Consider the following 13,903-nt stretch of genomic DNA (forward strand, 5'->3'; position numbering starts at 1 on the left):
TCTATTGCAAAAGCTAGGACTGGGACCCAATATTCTTTCCAAATCAGGGCTACTGTTAATAATTCCCCATTTCCTGGACAATATCTTTTTAATAGTCCCTCCATCAAGAGAAATGGGAAGTGGGAATCTGGAATGGTCATTTGAAGAGCCTGTGAGTTTAGGGCTGAAACCAGATTTAATGATGGGAGGATATTTGTTTTGCCTGTGAACATTAATATTAGTGAGAATGTCATTAACTAATTTTTTGGGTAATATTTTTCTAAAAATAACCATTTAAGAAATTGACTTTCTTTAAGGAAAATATCCTCCTCACTCATGATCCGGCTAAGTCACAAAAACTGCCCCTTAACTATACCCCTCTTCATACAAGGGGGGTACCTGCTAGAGAAGACCAAGGAGTTGCTCCAAAAGGTACTCTTTCTGTGAATGTTGGAAGAAAACTTAAAAGAAACAGCATCCCTGGCTAAACTAACGTCAAGGAAATGAACTTCATTCCCTTTACCCGAGATGGTAAAATCTAAGAAAGTGATACTCTGGCCAACCCTGTCAAGACAATTATCCAGCTTTAATTCAGACCTTTCCCAAATGAAAACAATGTCATCAATCTAATGTTTGTATACCCTGACACAACAAATACCTTCAATCTTGCATAGGGTGTCTGCTTCCCAAGAGCTTAGCTCTAAGTTAGCATAAGCGGCAGCCATTTTGGCTCCCATTGCCACCCCTTCAAGTTGTTGATAACACCATTAAAAGAGAAAAAAATATTAACCAGAAGTAGCTCCAGTAAAGTAATCAAGGTGTCTGCCCTAAGGGGAGGGGTGCTGGTTTGTTTGGTCAGGTAATTCAACACATACTGTAAACCTTCCCGATGTGGGATGCCAGGGTAAAGAGCTACAATGTTAAGTGTGACCAGTATGCATTGTCCTTCAGTGGGTGGACATTTAAAGATTTTGTTTAAAAACTCCCAGGAGTCTTTAAGGTAGAATTGTGATTTTTGAACCAAAGGCTTCAGAAAAAAATCCAAAAGAGCTGAAATAATTTCTGTCTTAATTTTTATAGATACTACAATATGCCTGAGGGGGGGATCTATCGGGTCTTTGTGAGTCTTTTGGATACCAAACATTCTGCCTACCTGTGGGAGTTTCACTTCCATAAACTCCCTTTCTTCCTCTGAGATTAAACCTTCTTGATACAGTCTGTTAAGAGTATTGTCAATGGAAAGAAAGCTCTGGGAAATGTCTCCCCCTGAAACTACTTTATATTGAACTTTGTTAGAAAGGATAGTTTCCATTTTATTATTATAACTGCTAGTATACATAAGCACTATGCCAGCTCCTTTGTCATCTTTCATAATCCTAATATCAGAATCTCTACTTAAACTATCTAAAGCTTGCTTTTCTTCTTTAGTCAGATTAAACCACTTATACTGTGTTTTGATAGATAGAGCTGACAGGATTTCCTTTTCACAAACCCTGGAAAAGATATTCAAAGTAGGGTTGAGTGGAGGATTAAAAGTGCTCCTTATTTTCAAAGGGGAGGGGCTGGCCTTCATCTGAATCCGTATCTTCACTGTCACTGGCCTTAGACCTACTGAAGGTGTCATGTAAACCAGAATGTGCAGGGGAAACACTATTTTCATTAAACTGCAAGAAAACTAATACCAGCAGACAAAATCAACATTAAAAATGTCATTACCAACATTAAAGTCATTGTTTTTTAACCCTTGTTTTTATATATATATATATATATATATATATATATATATATATATATATATATATATATCTGTTCATAGATTAAGACTAGGTTAGCTGCCCTTGTGGGCCATTTTGAGCTTAGCCATTTTCCCTTTGGTGCTTGACTTACTGGGCTCATACCACAGATAATTTGAGGGGACTCATGCTTGGATAAAGCATTTAGGAGTTACCTCTGTCCATTAGTAGTAAAGGGGCAGTCTTGGGGTAAATTTTTTATCATCCATCCATAGATTCAAGTTGTTCTTGAATATGATTAGTTTCGTTTTACGTGGATGAGTAATCTGTTCCAGAGCAGTGGTATCCTTTGTAAGATATAACTCTCCCTCCAAACTGTTGTGTTAATATTGCTGAAGAGGTTTAGATCCCTGGTTCAAGTACTTATGATGCCATTTGACTTGCTGATATGCAGTAGGTCCATCAGTACTGGGTCGGAGAATGCCTTGCATACCAGGCACAGGTCAAATTTTAGCAGTCTGTAGGATACAGAGTATAGTGATAGGGCTTTGAGTCACTCCATGTAAGACATGTTGTTTAGGCCTTGTATCTTTTTAGTAAGTTATCTCTGTGTGTGTTGCAGTTGTTACATGTGTCTGGACAAATGCATGCCAAAGGGGAATTATATTCAATGGCTGACCTAATGAGGGTTGAGTAAAAGGGGGAAATGACATCTCTAGATCTAGACATAATCCCTTTGTTTATAAGCTCTGCAATATAGAAGGACTTTCTTATGACAGTGGACACATGTTGGGCAAAAGTTAGGCCACCGTCCACATACATTTTCAAATCCTGAAAATGTGGGTTAGCTATTAGGGGTGCATTGTCAGTGTGGTAATTCCCTGACGTAGATGACTTCCCAAAGGATACAATAATACATTTCTGTCATTTAGTTTTAGTCCATGATTTTGGCACCAGTTGTTTATCTGAGACAAACCTTCCTGCAGGATGGCTAAGTCATTTGTGTATTCAATGACTGCCCCTAGCTTGCAGTCATCTGTAAACTTAATTAGCCAAAGCCCTTTGCTGTTGTATTTTATTTCAGGGAAGTAGATACCAAACAGGAAACATCCCAGCATTGAACCCTGGGGGATTCTACTGGAGTCTGGTCTCTTTGTGGAGGTAGCTTCCCATCTTTAGGTCTCCTGCTTCATATTTGCGAGACAGTTGGTAATCTATCAGGTGACATAGTAATTTACTCTCAACTTATTCAGCTTTTCTACTACACCTGAGTTGGTGACTGTGTCAGATACTTTGGCCAGGTTGAGGTGTTTGATGTGTACCATTTTACCTTCATCCATTTCTTTGGTGGTGTTTTTTAAAAATGTCCACCCGGTTTAGTAAGCGTGACTTGCCCCTGATGAATCAAAACTGAGACAAGTTCAGTGTTTGGAGTTTGTCTTTCTCCTAATTGATTAATTCCATGATAAGTCTTTCCATGACTTTGCATATAAGGCTGGTCAGACTTAGGGGACTGTAATTGCCTGGGTATGTGGAAGATCCTCACTTGTGCAGGGGAATGACTGTAGCCGTTCTCCATTTACTCGGTACAAAGCCTGTATGGAAGCTGAGGTTGATTGGTGTAGTGGGGGGTGGGCTAAATCATGTTCCATGAAATTACAGATGCATCCAGAGATACTGTCAGGACCCATCACTACAATATTTTTAGCTTTTGATAGCACTTTTAGGACCTGATCTTGTGTAATAGCTGGTGGCGAATCAGTTTCTTACATAGGTGAGGAGGTGTAAAGTTTGAGCTGAATTTATTGGCCAATAGCTCCAATATATATTCAGCATTATTGTAAGCAATATTGTTCACAACCAGTTCAACTCAATGCTCTGTTGTGCTTCTGGGATATTGAATATAAGTGAAAAAGTCCTAGTGATTGTCTTTGTCTTGGGTGGCTATTTTAGACTTGGTTTGGTGCATTTTATTAAGCTCCTTAGTTATTTGTTTTTTTTTCAGTGGTGCTGTATTATCTTTCATTAATTTATATTTCATCTGTGTTTAGATTGATTTTTTGGCACTTAGAAAAGTAGTGTAATTATATAAGTGCGTTAAACAGACTTTCATTGACGTGCTTTGAAAAATGTCGGAAGGGTGAGTATATCACATGTGTTTTAAATTACATGCTGAATTACTTTTTTATTTGGTTTTTGCTGTACTTTGATATAAATCACACTTCAATAATACTGTTACATGCTGTTGATGCTATTTTTTCCCTAAATTAACATTGTTATATCTTAGTTTGTGTGGTGTAATTTTAATTCAGAACTATATTTTAAAATGTATTATTTGTATGTTGTACTAACGAGGGCCAATGCAGGAATTTTCTCTGTCAGATGTGAAATGCTACTGATAACATACTGGCGATTTCTAGAACTTTTCTCAACTTCTGCAAATGCTACATCCAGATGAATCATGCACCTCTTGGGGGGATGGAACGGTGTGGGGGTGTAATTGATGTAAATATTACTCATTAGGTTTACATTAATATAAACTGCAATACTTTAGGCTGTGATGAATGATTTATATTTTCAAAGGTATGCATAATGATGAAAACATTTTTACAATATCATATGGGTAGTAGCAATGCAAAATGCACATATTTAAAGGTGAACATTATTCACAATAATTCTGTCTAGCTTAGATTGAACACTTGAAAGTTGTTTACAGGCCCAGCAACACCAGCAAAGTCTCTGGCCTTCCTGACATTGACAATTTGCTAAACCATAGCAAAAAATAAAATGCAGATGAGAAATCAAACTAATAAAGTTACTCCAGTAAGCGCTTTTGTCTCTCAAACAATATTCTGAGACTTCTTTAGACTGAAGCAATAATTAAACACAATTCACATTTATACGCATTTAAAAATCACATGACTAGGGATCTGTTTGTGTTTTAACCCCTTTCCTTTTTTAATACATAATAAAATCTTCATGATTATTCAAACCAGGTGGATAACAGGCATTGAACTTAGCCTACCATGAGTATTCAAGCCACCCCAACTCCTCTTGTTGCCATAGCAGCAAACTTTTCAGCAAGGCATGAATCAATACATCAGACTACCCTACCCCAAGCGAAGGTATTTGGGGCCTCTGAATGTATCAACTGCAGAAGTTTGGTACAGCCTGTAACAATTTATTTTTAGTTGCATAGCATTCCCTCATTTTACAACTTCATGCATAACATTTTTTTTGTGGGATGGACACCTTCTGTACATTATAGCCAGAATTTAAACATAACTGTTTCCTTATGTCCCATGCTGTGGAGCATTCTTTACATTTACAATATTACATGTTGCATTTGCTAATAACAAGCTTACAGAGGACAGGATAAAATGCAGGATGAAGGCAGTATTTGTATAACTAAATGCTGACTGAAGAAACCTGTTAGAAATGTTCAATACTGCAGTCATTTAAAGCACATGTTTGGGCTCAGTAATTCATTTTCACTTTTGTTTATTTTCATAGGTGCTGATGAGATGGAATACAACTGGGAAAGATATCTAGTGAGGGTAGAAGAGCTGGTCTCACAACCCTGTAGGTATTGTTTCACACCAAGAAGGAAATAAAAGATAGCTATAATATAAAAATAAAACACAATTGAATAATTACATCACAACACATTTTATCCTATCAGGATCCAGTTCTTACAGCTTTAATAAGTGATTGGTAAATACCTCTTCACTGAGGTGCACGGAGTTTTATTACAGGAACTCGTATACTTACAAAATGATGTGAAAGGAAGGAAATGCTGTATTACAAAAGGGAAGACTTTTAATGTGAAAACACACCTGATTCCGAAACAACACCTGTCACTATTCACTTTTAGATTACTTAAATGCATAAGCATTAATGCATTTATTCAGTCTTGGTAGAGTAAATGCAGTATTACAAAGATGAAGAAAGTCGCTCAATAAAGTTTCTTTTTAGTTCATTCAAACTGGGTTTTTATTTTTACTCATTCAGTGACATAGCCATCTATGGTTTCCTACTGAGTGTTACAGGTTATTGGTCATTTCATAGTTGTTTTTATCATCTAAAAGAGTAGCTTGATTTTTATGTGAAGACTTTATACAGATCAACAGCCTGGAACTGAGACACAAAATGCTTAGACATCAGTGACAAACTCAGACTGTTTATCATTGAATTTGACAGTGAATAAGGATTGGAGATCATGGACCAGTACATGCACTGAGATAAAGTTGGCAAGCTGTCTGAATGGCTGGTGTGCAGACTTCTGAATATGGATGTCTGTCTGTTTCTCAAGTGCTGACCATTCAAGAAACAGTATGAGATTCCTGGTCATCTAATGTTACTAGTAGCTGCTACCAAACCTACATCATGATTGACTGAAGGACAACAGTGATGATAACTGAATAATAATAGCAAGGCAAGCATGTGTGTCTATGTGTGTGTGTGTGTGTGTGTGTGTGTGTGTGTGTGTGTGTATGTGCATATGCAAGTGTGTGTGTATGTATGTGTGTGTGTGTGTGTGTGTGTGTGTGTGTGTGTGTGTGTGTGCATATGTGCATGTGTGTTTGTGTATGCATGTGTGTTCATGCATGTTTATTTGTATATGTGTGTGCATATGTGCATGTGTGTGAGTGTGTGTGCATGTATGTGCCTACGTGCATGTATGAATGCATATTTGTGTGTGCGTGCATGTGTATCAGCACATATGCATATGTGCGTAAGTGTGCAAGTAAATGTACGCATGCACACACGCGTATGTGTAGACATGTACACTCCTACGTACCTATGTGCAATCACATGCTTGCTCACAAGTGACTGTGTATATTCTTTAGTATCACTATTCATCCTTCAGAAGCCAGATGGTTCATAGGTTCATAGGTTCATAGGTTTATACTAGGCTATCTGCCCTAAGGCATTTATAAGCCTAGCCCAAAGTTATGTGGCTTACGCCACCCCTTATGTTAGAAATAATATGCCCATTAGTTTGTTGTGCCTCTGTCCAGCAGTGACACAGAGATGATTCCCGGGGTAAACCTACGATCTCCCATCCACCGGTCAAGATTTCTCTTGAACAGAGCCAGCGAGGTGCTCTGCCTCACATGGACCGGGATTTTATTCCACAGCATGGGGAGTCTCTGGGTGATAAATCTATCCCTCCAGCACGTCCTATTTATATCCGTGCTAAGGTTTAAGTCACTTACTATTTTGTTTTCTTTCTTTCTCTTTTGCACTTTTTTAACATTGAAAGCAGAGACAAAAGCTGTTTGGGAGTATACATTTGATAATTTTTAATGCTCCAATTTTGGTATGCATGCACAAGGATCATTATCATATACTATGGACAATATTAACAACTGCAAGGAAAATTATCACTGCAAACTAGAAAAGTAATGCAGCTCTTTCCTTTCAAGCATTTATGAAATTAGCATCTGATGTGTGCTACAAAAAAAGTCAAACTACATATAATGAGAAGTAACCAAACTCCTGCTTATAAATCAAAGTCAAAGTCAAAGAAAACTTTATTGTCATTCAGAGCTACACAGCAGTGTAGCTGAAATGAAATTACAGTGCTTCGTTCTCAATGCAGGAAGCAGTTGCACATATAGATAGAGAAAAATTAATAAAATATCACAGTAGAATTTTAATAAGTAGCAGTTTGTAAGTAAAGTAGGATAGCAGTGACCCACACCCATCCCAGAACAGGAGACAAGGAAGACAGGGAACACTATAAAGGTAATATTGTCAGAGTAAAATTGAAACAATAGCAGCATATCTATGAACAGACTGAATTATTGCACAGTTTGTATGTTGCACTTTACAGTCCTTCAGTGTGTAGGTGGGCTACCTGCACTTTACAGTCCTTCAGTGTGTAGGTGAGCTGCCTGCACTTTACAGTCCTTCAGTGTGTAGGTGAGCTACCTGCACTTTACAGTCCTTCAGTGTGTAGGTGAGCTACCTGCACTTTACAGTCCTTCAGTGTGTAGGTGAGCTACCTGCACTTTACAGTCCTTCAGTGTGTAGGTGAGCTACCTGCACTTTACAGTCCTTCAGTGTGTAGGTGAGCTACCTGCACTTTACAGTCCTTCAGTGTGTAGGTGAGCTACCTGCACTTTACAGTCCTTCAGTGTGTAGGTGAGCTACCTGCACTTTACAGTCCTTCAGTGTGTAGGTGAGCTACCTGCACTTTACAGTCCTTCACTGTGTAGGTGAGCTACCTGCACTTTACAGTCCTTCAGTGTGTAGGTGAGCTACCTGCACTTTACAGTCCTTCAGTGTGTAGGTGAGCTACCTGCACTTTACAGTCCTTCACTGTGTAGGTGAGCTACCTGCACTTTACAGTCCTTCACTGTGTAGGTGAGCTACCTGCACTTTACAGTCCTTCACTGTGTAGGTGAGCTACCTGCACTTTACAGTCCTTCAGTGTGTAGGTGAGTTACCTGCACTTTACAGTCCTTCAGTGTGTAGGTGAGCTACCTGCACTTTACAGTCCTTCAGTGTGTAGGTGAGCTACCTGCACTTTACAGTCCTTCAGTGTGTAGGTGAGCTACCTGCACTTTACAGTCCTTCAGTGTGTAGGTGAGCTACCTGCACTTTACAGTCCTTCAGTGTGTAGGTGAGCTACCTGCACTTTACAGTCCTTCAGTGTGTAGGTGAGCTACCTGCACTTTACAGTCCTTCAGTGTGTAGGTGAGCTACCTGCACTTTACAGTCCTTCAGTGTGTAGGTGAGCTACCTGCACTTTACTGTCCTTCAGTGTGTAGGTGAGCTACCTGCACTTTACAGTCCTTCAGTGTGTAGGTGAGCTACCTGCACTTTACAGTCCTTCAGTGTGTAGGTGAGCTACCTGTACTTTACTGTCCTTCAGTGTGTAGGTGAGCTACCTGCACTTTACAGTCCTTCAGTGTGTAGGTGAGCTACCTGCACTTTACAGTCCTTCAGTGTGTAGGTGAGCTACCTTAGTATTGCACAGCATAAAATCAGCACCTTGATAGGCTAGTTATGTAACAGTAATACTGAGCAAATGAGAATAATAATAAAAATGCTGTTCAGATGCACTAAAACGAAACACTACTGAGCCATTAAAGTTAAGGATTAAGTGCTTTTATCTATGCAACAGCTTTTAAAAGCTGTATATTTCTTCAGCTCAATGTTCATACCAGTGTAACAGTGTGTCTTGTATTTGTTAATCGAACAGTGCTAAACCCAACTTACACACCAGCGGTTTCATTACAAAGTATCATCCCATCTCTAAGGTCATGATTCACATGCCAGTTAGGTAGTGACAAGGGAAGGGGGAGAATTCAGGGTCAATCTGAAGGGGCTGGCTGTGTGAGATGAGCAAGGAATGGTAGAAGTTATGGGAACTCATTCTAGCAACTGAGTTTGGAATTTGGAGAGAAAAGAATTATGTCTGACAGCTGGCACATAGCATTAAGGCTGTTTGCTGTAGTTCCTGTGGTATGGGGTATGGGCCTATGTTAAATAGACAAATGCTTAAAATGTCAAGTACAACATACCCGAACACTTTTAAGCAAATGTTTATTTAACCGACCATTCAGAATGTTGGAAAACATAAACTCGAAATGTTTTGTTTGGCCACCTACCCCTCCCAAGTGCTACAGTACACTAAACCAACTAACAGCAGGTACATACATATGTTGTTCTTCTTTCAGCTTTTACTGCTTAGGGGTTGCCACAGCGGAACTCCGGTCTGCTAATGATTGGCAGTAGATTTTTATGGTGCCGAGGTGCCAGCTCGATGCCCAACCTTCAATGAAGGCATGCCCATTTCACGCATGTCTTTTGAATGCTACTCAACCACAGGGAGGACATGCAGACTCCACACAGAAGGCACTCCAGCCGAGAATCGAACGGGAAAACCTCTTGCTGTGAGGTGACAATGCTACCGCTGCACAACCGCGGCTTAGCAGGTGCATACATATAATAACAAAAAAAAAAGGGGAAAACATACTGTAACATTGCAAGCAGGGGGGCAAGCCCCCAACTCCGAGACTGTAATTCAGTGCAGAAAAGGGAAATTCTGCCATTCTGTACTGTACGGCCCCATTAGCACTAGCTTACATGATGTATTATGTCACATACGTCAATACTGGCCAAACAAAATATTTCAGAACTCTGTTTTTCGAAGTTCTGAGCAGTCGATTAAATAAACATTCACTTAAAAGTGTTCAAGTATGTTGTCCTCGACATTTTAAGCATTCGTTTATTCAACACAGACCCTGGGGTTTGACTCCCTCAACTGTTATTTGCCTAGTGTGTGATCTTGAACAAGTCACTTAACAAGACAATGCATTGGGGAAATTGGGAATATGGGCTAGGCTCCTCATAGGTCCCCTGGACTACAAGCCTAATAATCCTCTATGTGGATTGGTCAGGGTGGGAAGGCTATGTGCTTACATCCAGATGCTGGGCTTCATCAGATCAAGTGGATGAGAGGGTGGACCCTCATTATACCTCTCAACCTCTCAGTGCAAGAAATCTGGACAAAGCCAGAAAAATTGGGGGACAATGGCACAAAAATAGGGACAGAATTTAAATATTGCCCCTATACACTTAGAAAGTTTCTAGAATAACAGAGTTTGCTTAATTGTATATTTTCTAAAGGATATAAAGTCTGAAACTCAAATATTTGTCATTATTCACTGTTTTTAGTGACTTCAGTTTTCAATGCTTTTTCTAGAAAACCACACATTTTGAGGAATAGACCAAAAATATGAGGCACAAATCTGGACATTCTGCGAATATATTTGTACAGTTGAGAGGTATGACCCTCATCGGGGCTGCACAAATTGCGTAGGTCTGTGAGGAGGGCTTAGTGTGAATGATGAAAAGGAGCCGTAATGAACAAAATCTTACTTATATCAAACTCACATCAACTACTTTAATGTGAGAGCATGCAGTTTGTGTTAAACTGAAATAAAACCACAAAGTGCCAACTAGGTAAACAAGCTAGGTGAAAAGATGGTAACAAAAATCTGCAAAGCCTTCTAAAATGTGCCAACAATGGCAGCACATATACATTTATACATGCAAAGCCCCATAATCTGATAAGACTGAAAGTCAAACAGGATGGAAGCAAGATACAGACATTAGAGGGGCATGGAATATTAATGGATGATTAATGAGTGTCAGTAATCAAAAAAACCTAGTGCATAGACTGCCAGGAAGAAAGCTTTAGGGAGTAAACTCTGGAAAATTATAGTTAATCTCAGAGCTTCAAGGTGGCCTATGTACTAGAATTTCACAGTTGGTGGGGGGAAACAATCCTGGAAGGTAAGAGAGAAGTCTGAAATGGGGTGTAGGAATATGGAGGAAATACTGCCCGGCTATATCCACCACAGATCTACCTCCACCCAGGGTCTTTTATGTAAGTGTTGGAAAGGTGTGGAAAGTACTGAACTATGAGTAAGAAGCTTTTCGTCAAAAAGGAAAGAAAAACAAAAAACTTTTATTTCAACTCTGCTTAAATATTTAAGTTGGACTTACAGTGACCTGTGTAGTGATATTTATTTGTACTTTTTATCTTTTTTCCATGTTTTAGCCAAAAATATCTCTTTACATTTTTAGTTGGTTCTGAGAACCTCAGTCTTGTAGCTTAATTTTGCAGTTGTAGGAACATTGTTTTTCTACATTATACTGCACTTCTGTCTCCACAAGTAGAATTACCTGTACAAGCGAGCTGTTTGTATTTTCAAATCTGCTGGGCCTTAGTCTTGTAGTTACATTCACAATTGTGGCAGAACTGTGGATTACTGCTAGATTTGAGCCTTATTTAGTCATTTATTACAGCATTTTTTCCATTAACAGTGTTACTGGTAAAGTTCACATTTAGTCTGGTGCCTTAAACTGCAGTAGACTTTAGTAGCGAGAGTAGTGTTTTTTCAGCTTCATGATTTGTGTTTCATTGCATTTTATAGTCTTGATATTCCAGTTTTGCTCCTACAGTTTTATATTCTGCTATTTCTTTACCTTCTTAAAGTTGCCTTCTAATGCCTTCTGTTCTTTGTGTCTGCCCCATCCCCCACTGAGACATTAAGCTAAAGTTTCTCAAATTCAAACCTGCCTGGGATCATTGACGTGTGGCTCAGAGAAGTTGATTTCCAGTGTCTTTCTATTCCCCTGTTCTTTGTGTGTCCCCACATTAAGCTACTTTTTTCTGAAAGAGCTCCAATACTGGCTGTATTTGATTGGATCCCTGTCAAGCTAACTTGTTTCTTCACTGAATTATTTCCAATCCTTCATCCCTTTTCATGTTATGGTTTTTGTAAGGCTGTGTCTCTGGCCTCTGTCTCTTATGGTAATTTGATTTCCAAAGTCCCTCCCTCCCCTCTTTCATTGTTATTGACTGTTATATAAGCTACTTAAGCACTCTTCCCACCCAATGTTTTCCATAGATCCATGATACTGACTGCCTACCCAGCCAATCACTGTTGATCCTGAGTAAACCTCCTTTACTATGTATTGTCTCCTGCTCCTTCTCTTACAACTCAGGAAAGCTTAGTATTCTAAACTATATTCCAGAAGTGTTTTACATGTATACAGTGCCATCAAGAAAAAAATACTTATGATTGCTGAAGTCTACTTGCTTAAGTTATTTTGAGCTGCTTTTTACTTGTGCATTTTCTCTGTATTTTTTTTAATAAATTGTTCTTCCTCTCACTCTTAGTGCTGTAAGACTGTCTAGAAATAGCCTTCAGCAAGGAATTTCCAGCTAGTGGTTTAATTGGTTTGTGGCAGCATTGCACTTGTGGGCCTCTTCAATGGTGTTTTTACATTTGGAGGACTGGTTTTATTCATCTTGTGGCAGGAGGTGTTGTCTGGTCTAGCTGCGTTAGGAAACACACAAAAGGGCTCATAGTGTAGTCATTTTACTGGCCAGAGGGCTCAGGTGTTAATTTTCTGTTTTTTCTGTGCTGCTATAAATTTGGCGCATTTGCACAGAGGTGCTTACAATGCAGTGGCAGTTAGCAGTGCCTGTATGGTAGCAAACTAGAAAGCTGTACCCTATAAAGCAGTAAATGTAGTGCAAATACCTCATGTGCTGACAAGCCTAGAGCAGCTAGTTGGGCGTCAATTAGCAATGCCTACTTATTTAGTAGACTTCAGTATTGTGTAAACATTAAAGTCATTAGAATTTAGTACTGTTTAGCTTAATTTGTCCCAATAAAGCACCCTTATTAGTCTGCACAAACAAAGCACCCTTAATAACTTTCTAACCCCAATACACCACCCCTTGTGGTTTACAAGTCAAAGGACTGGACAGTACGGATATGCAAATTCCTAACATCTCTGTAGCCAATTTGGTGGACATGGGCATCTTGAGACAATGTAGCAATTGCCTTATGTTTACTGACAGCAAATTAATCCTTAAAGAAGCAGACACAGTATACCAGCGATGTACTTACACAATCACACTGGAGGTTAAAGTCTCACATACAAGTGCACATCAGGTTGTCAAGGCCACACACACAACACCCACCTCACATAGCACACAACACACACATAAACTAATGTATGCTGAGGTATTTAAAAGCAGTCTTCCTAAACAACAAAGATTGCCTCAACAGCCTGTTGGCAAAGCTATACCTCAGCAAGCCCAAAGGCACTCAGAGAAAATGGCACCTAACACCAGACATATAGGAAGTCTCAATGGAGCCCCAAACACTAAGACCCTAACTCCAAGCACTAAGACCCTAAGGCAAGCAAACACACTTCTCAGGACTCTCGTCACAGGGGACTCCATTGTGAGACATAATGCTGTTCCTCTAACCGCTGAACAAGGAGAGTGTAAAGGTTAGTAGCTTATATGGAGCCAGGATCTCCCAAATCATGCATGCACTCAAGTCACTACACCACAGTATGATTCCATCGTAGTCCATGTACGAGTATATGACCTGAGGAGCCAGGATCTCCCAAATCATGCATGCACTCTAGTCACTACAGCACAGTATGATTCCATCATAGTCCATGTACAAGTATATGACCTGAGGAGCCAGGATCTCCCAAATCATGCATGCACTCTAGTCACTACACCACAGTATGATTCCATCGTAGTCCATGTACGAGCATATGACCTGAGGAGCCAGGATCTCCCAAATCATGCATGCACTTAAGTCACTACACCACAGTATAATTCCATCGTAGTCCATGTA

The sequence above is a fragment of the Protopterus annectens genome, chromosome 13.part0 (assembly GCF_019279795.1).
Source record: "Protopterus annectens isolate FY-2018-M chromosome 13.part0, PAN1.0, whole genome shotgun sequence".
Classification (NCBI taxonomy): domain Eukaryota; kingdom Metazoa; phylum Chordata; order Ceratodontiformes; family Protopteridae; genus Protopterus; species Protopterus annectens.